This window comes from Mesoplodon densirostris, chromosome 2 (genome assembly GCF_025265405.1).
Source record: "Mesoplodon densirostris isolate mMesDen1 chromosome 2, mMesDen1 primary haplotype, whole genome shotgun sequence".
NCBI lineage: Eukaryota > Metazoa > Chordata > Mammalia > Artiodactyla > Ziphiidae > Mesoplodon > Mesoplodon densirostris.
The window spans coordinates 81,340,572-81,346,924 of record NC_082662.1 but is presented as its reverse complement, the minus strand read 5'-3'; positions in this window follow the sequence as shown (position 1 = coordinate 81,346,924).

Below are 6,353 nucleotides of genomic sequence, written 5' to 3'. Positions count from 1 at the left end.
TTTCTACCTATGGGTGCCAACCCAAACCAATACCTGTCTGTAGGCTGCTACTCAAGATGTACACTTAAAAGGTACAATCTGCATTTAAGGAAAGAAATCCCCTCATCGTCTTTACTGACTGCATTTGTAGCTTTGCTTTTCTTATATGATTCACCCCCGCGTCATTTATAGCTTCCTTTTCTTGGTGTTCACTCTGTGAAACAAACTGGAGCTCTGTACACAAAATTGTATCCCAAACTGGTGCTCCCCCCTTGCCACTTGCCTGGGTTAAAAACCGACTTGTAATTTGGTTAAATAAAATAAATAAATTAATTAAATGCCAACAGGTTAAGACTCTGCCTTCCAAGTTTCAGCCCAGAGTGAATTTGTATGGCCAAATTATAAACCCCTGAAAATAGGAAACTAATACCACAAGGATTTAAAATAATAGAAAATGTTTCACATAATATAAATCCATAAGCAGTATATTATATTTAAGTCTTAATATCTACATACTTGGATTATCTTATATCTTGACAATCACACAAAGTAATCTCACTCCCTTGCCCCCTCCCTTTGACTCTGGGTTTCATTCCTATGTATTAACAATGCTCTGGGCCATAAAATACTGTATTAATATTAGTTTGTCACAGCAGACTAAATTTAGAACAACTCATTAATATGAGAGAGTTAAAGGCAGTCAGCCAAGAGTACCAGGGACTATAAGCTCTTAAGGCTATAAGTTATGCAGATATGCCACTTGAACTGGAGCGGCAGCCATTCTTTTTGTGACTAATAAGAGATTCTATTAGTTCTAAGCTGATTCTCATTCTAATTAAGAAATGTGGGAAAAGGCAATTTTGCCATTGTAGGCATAGTTGATGTGCAACTAGCATCAGTCTTATATCATCCCTCTTGGCTTCCTGGTCATATAAGATTAGTGGCACAGGCATAAAATGAATATTCCCCCTGCATCCACATAAAAAAAAAAACAACTTGGCCACTGTATTTTCGATGCTGTAATCATAATCGATGTTTCTGGAAGATGTCTAGTAATCAGTGCTTTTTCAAAGCAAACCTTTTGTGGCTCAGAATCACCCCAGTTGGACAAAAAGTTTTGACTTTTTACCAAAAAAAAACCTTTTAAATGGATACTTCTGGACCTGTTATGCCTTTCTTTGGGCTTGTCAAATATTAATTTTTTTTCAGTTTAGTCCCTTGCTAAGCTACAAATATTCATGTCTAACACCAAGTAGCAGTTCAGGGGCTGACAACTTGGTATGTACCTTTTGAATGATGCATAGAAAGCAGCAGTTAGCACAAAGAAAAAGCCACCAGATTGGTCTCAGGGAAACCCAGTGTCTGAATTTTTCATGACTCCTCTAGCATTTAAAGAATAAAAAAACTGGCTACTAGTGTTGGGAGACCAAAGTCGGGAAGGTCAGAGCCTGGAAACGTGCAAGAGATTCCAGTCTTGCCTGGGGAAAGTCAAAGGGGATTTAAGCTGCTTAGGAGAAGTAGAAGAAAAAAAAAAAAGAAATTTCTTTTGCTTGGTTTTAGTATTTTCTGAACACCAGAGCAGCAGAATAAAAGCTATAAAAAGGTGCGCAGCCCTCCCTCTCTCTAGGGTCCCTTATTTTTATGTCTCTAAGGACAACAACTTACCTTCGCTTTTGGGTTATGAGGATTACTGTTAAACTTCCCCAGATCATGCCTTTCCTGGTGTACTTGTTCACTCATGGGTTCTCTCTCCCGAGGAAACCTGCGAAGTGGGGAGAGGAGAGCAAGTCAGTTATTGTTTCCCTGGATATGCTTGCAAGCACTTTCCATAGAGGTGAGGGGCAAGTGGGGAAGAGGATGTCTTAATTATCTAGATGCCCAGTGTCTCGAGACTGAAAAATATTCCCCCTTTGATGAACTTTTCTGCATTTTATAACAGTGTGTAGGAAATCTAAATTGAATCCAGGAAAACAAATGAGTGGCTCCTACAGAAGGAAAAAAAAAATTGTACAGTGTTTAAGCAACTGATGATTTCACCTGTCACCGTCTCATTAAGCTCTTAATGAGTTCTTTTCTATTCTTGGTCACATCTGATTTTTTTTTAATATAAGTCCCTTTGAACAGCTGGGAGTAAGAATCGCCTTTGATCACTGAATTCTTCTGAATTTTCAGTCAAAACAAGGCCATTTTCATCCTGACTTGGGGTATTTTTATGAGTTTATTTCCCCCAAGTACATTCCTGGGCATAGCTTTCCAGGCTGAGAAGAGACTCAACAATTAATGTATACATTTTTACATAAATGTTTATAAATTTAACAAAGGGAGAGAGCTTTGCCACAAGAAGCCTCAGCTCTTTTGAAGGCGGTTTTCTAATGATGACCCTTGGCGTGTTGGACCACATGGGATTCCTCTGAGAAGCGTCAGATGAAAATTAGTCTATTCTCATTTCAAACAGAATTTTGCTGAAGTCCTGATCAGAGCATCAGCATGGAGTCCGGGGAGATAACACTCGCTACTTGATTCACTCCGCAGCCTCCCTCTCCTGGTAATTGTTGCAGGAACACATAGTGACAAGGCTCTAGGATGTGAGCGGTCTGGATGTACTCCGGCTGTTACGCTCTGTTTAAAGATTTAAACCATCAGGGTATGATAAGGCTTTTTGATGTTCATTGAACACGGAGCTTGGGTACAGAAGAAGGGGAAAGGGCTTCACCAGAAGGCAATCATCTTTCAGAGCCACAGTAAGACAGAGAGAGGTGGGGAAATCTCAGCCTCAGCATAGACACGGAACAAAGGGAGATGAAAGGGGCAGGGTGAGGAAGGGGCCAGCTCTCTGGCTGTGAGGCAGAACTCGCTCTATGAGAGTTCGATGCCTTAAAATGCAGGGAAAACATTTAGTGTTCCTCTTTCATTAAAACACACTCATGTTTTGATGGGGAGGGGATAATGCCAGCTGCAAATTTGGGTGGCTTCAGTTGACCCTGGATTTAAAAGAGCCTGCCCATGGCTTATTTTGAAATTATTTAATGAGTATTTATTTTGAGTCAGATGAATGTCATTTCCAGTGCTCGCCCCTGCAAACCTGGAAGAAGACCTTCCTTAAAGTACATTTTTTAAGACCCTCACAGTGTTTTCTTTCCGCAGAGGTAAAACCTGTATATTTGTCTTAAAGAACATAAAGACCAGGAAAGGAAAGGGGGAAAAAAAGTGCCCCCTGCAAAACCCAACCCCATTTCTTCACATCCTCTTCTTTGGCAAAATACAAGCTTTCTTTTTCACCCTGTTCACAGCCTTATCATGCCATGTTAACCAAGCCTGCACTTTAATTGTACTAATTAGACAAGAACCAAGATTTCACCATCTTTGTCTCCCTAACCCCTAGCATAGCTTGCTGCGTGCACCAAAGTCTTAACAAATGTGTGTTGAATGAATGACTGAATATAAGACGCTAAGAAATGACAGAATAGATTTCAATTTATTTTCTGTGCCTCCAATTAAACTTTCAGAAAATTACTGCATACAGAAAGCAAAAAGTTGTGCTTTTTCCCTCTTACATCCTGTGCCAGCAAACAGCAAGGTCAATGCATAGTTGCTGAGAGCCGATGCTTCAGAATCAGCATCAGACACATCTGGAATTGAAGGCAGCTTGGCTACTTACCTCAGGACTCTGGGAAACTTATTTCACTCTCCTAAGCTTTATTTTCCCCATCTGCAGAATAGGAATATTAAAAAGAGCTCCCTCTTTGGAGTGATAAAATCCACGTAAATATCTAGCACAATGTTTGGCATACATTAGAACGTTCCCAAAAATGTAACTCCTGTTATTAATACGATTGCTATCATTAGTATTGCTCTCCAAAACATTTTCATACATGGTGACCTTAGAAGGAGATTTTAGAAATATATAGTCATCAACATAATTCAAATGGAGGACTTTATGATGACATACGCTATTGAGGGGTTGTTTCCACACTTGTCTCTGTTGTGGCATGAATAAAATGTGCTGTGACATGCTGGCCTCCCCTGGTCTGACAATGTGCTCTGTTCCTACCTCATATAAGTGTTCTCTATAGAGGAAAGCCCCTCTTCACTTAGATGCCAGCAATGGAACTACAAGTGGGTTTGATCAACCAAACACTGGGAAACCAAAATGGGTCTTGCCTTTTTGAACCTGGAAAGTGATAAACCAGTCAAAACAACAGGTACAGTGCTATATCCTTTCCTCCACATATTTCAATTCAGTACGACATAATCACTGCTTCTGAGGAGGCAGAAAGGAGATGAGACTCAGAACCCAATTCCATCCTATGGTGGCCACAGCCCACCTGAGCCAGGGGCCCATTCCCAGTAAGCTGTGTCCCAGGAGGAGCTACCCAACACCACCAGGCCCTCTTGTGTATTCCTCACAACAACCCTATGAGGAAGGTCGTTACAGATGAGAAAACTGAAGTGTAGAATGATAGTATCAAGAAAATGATCTTTACTGCCATTTCTTTTATTTCTCTTTCAACATATTGCTTAGTAATCTGCTAGACTGGAGGTAGGGCATTCATTCTCTCTGACCCTCTGTACAAATCCCTCCATCTCTCTGGATCTCAGTGTCTTCATCTGCATCAGTGGGTTGGGGGCTGGGGCAGGCATGGTGATCCATTCTAGCTCCATAGTCTATGATTCATGTCAGAAGGGCTGAGCAACTCTGATGGCACTGGAATCTCTGTGAGAACCACAAAACTTGTATCATGATCTTCCTCTCCAATTTCCCCTCACCTTCCCATCTCCCATACCGGACATGGGAGCATGGTAGCCATTACCATTACGTCAAGAGTTCATTTTAGCAGAGCTCAAATCTAGGGAGCATTATGGCCAAATAACGTGCCCCACAATTGAGACATAAGGGAATTACTGTTTCCTTTTCTCTAGCCTGCAACACAGAGAAAGCCAGTCCTCTAAAAACAAATTGATTGATGATATAATTTAATATCTTCATATGATTTCTAGTGGCAGAATCAATCAGCTGCTAGCACAATCATCCAAGGTGGAGAAAAAGAAAAATTGCACCAGTTGCTTTTCTTTTATTGCACTTCCGGGTACTCTAAGAAAAAACTCTCTCCAGAAAATCAATAAGGCAGATTGTGCCCAGCAGTCCCCCATTACAGAATTAAATCCATATGCCAACACAAAACAATGAAGAGACCCCACTAGCAAGGGATCCATTTGCTTTGTTTGACTTAAGCTGCCCGGGAATGAGACCACAAGACTGGCTGTAATTTAATGCAAACCTTGGCCTATCCTGGTCATGCATATGACTGACCCTCAGGGCACGACCATCAATTTTCTATTAAAGATCAGAGATTTGACATATCAAAGTCAACATCTAGCTGAATAACTGCAGTAACCTGATAATAATTCTTTTGTGGATTTCGCAGCAGCTTTTCAGTAAAGTATCAGAAAGGTAGCCGATTTCAATCCTGACCTGGCAAGATCTGAATATGAAATAAAGGATTTCAGCTTGATCTCCCCATGATGTGAGGATGAATGTTCTGGTAAATGTTAACTTAGTGCTCTGAATAGCTCAGTAATAGATGGGTTTAGGCAGTAATAGGTTTAAAATGTCAACTTATTGAATAATAATTTCATGTTGTACAAATACTATGTGTAAGAAGGGATTTGTTTTGCAAATTTTGAAATAAATGAATGGATTTATAATGTCCTTGACTGTTTCATTGTTCCCGTCAGAATTTTACAGAAGAATCAAAATTAGTTTCTGCTTTCTCTCGTCTTGCTGTTTTCCTGCCTTGGTCTTTAGGCAGTTTTCATAATTACTGGGCCTCTCTGAATTCTGGTCATTAATTGAGCTCTTCCTTGTTTTGGTCCCCAAAGCCAAGCTGATAACATTATTTTCTAGTAAAAATAAAAACTCAATTATCTCTCCCTATAAAATGTTTCATGACACCAATAGCAGAAAAACCTTTCCACCAACCCAGCTGTAAAATGCTCAACTGCTGAAACACAAGAAGCAAATAAAATTCTGTTTCCCTAACTGAACTCAGCCCTTCAGTCCAATTATGAGCTGACAGCTCTGTAAATCCTGGTGGAACACAAGTGTGGGTAAATGGAATTGTGATTGGGACACTGAGGACCTGGGACAAACATCTCCACCACAACCTGTGGAAAAGGTCCTAGATTCTGCAACTGCCCCACCACACACACTCACACTTCCAACCATACAGAAGAAGTAAACATGTTTGCTCAGAGATATGGGAGAGGCCAAAAAACCATCCAGGTGAGCTCTCTGAATACTTCAAGGCTGATCTTCAGCCCCTCGGCTTCCCTTAGTTTCCCGGAAGACTCAGGAGAAGCCTACTCTTGCAGTC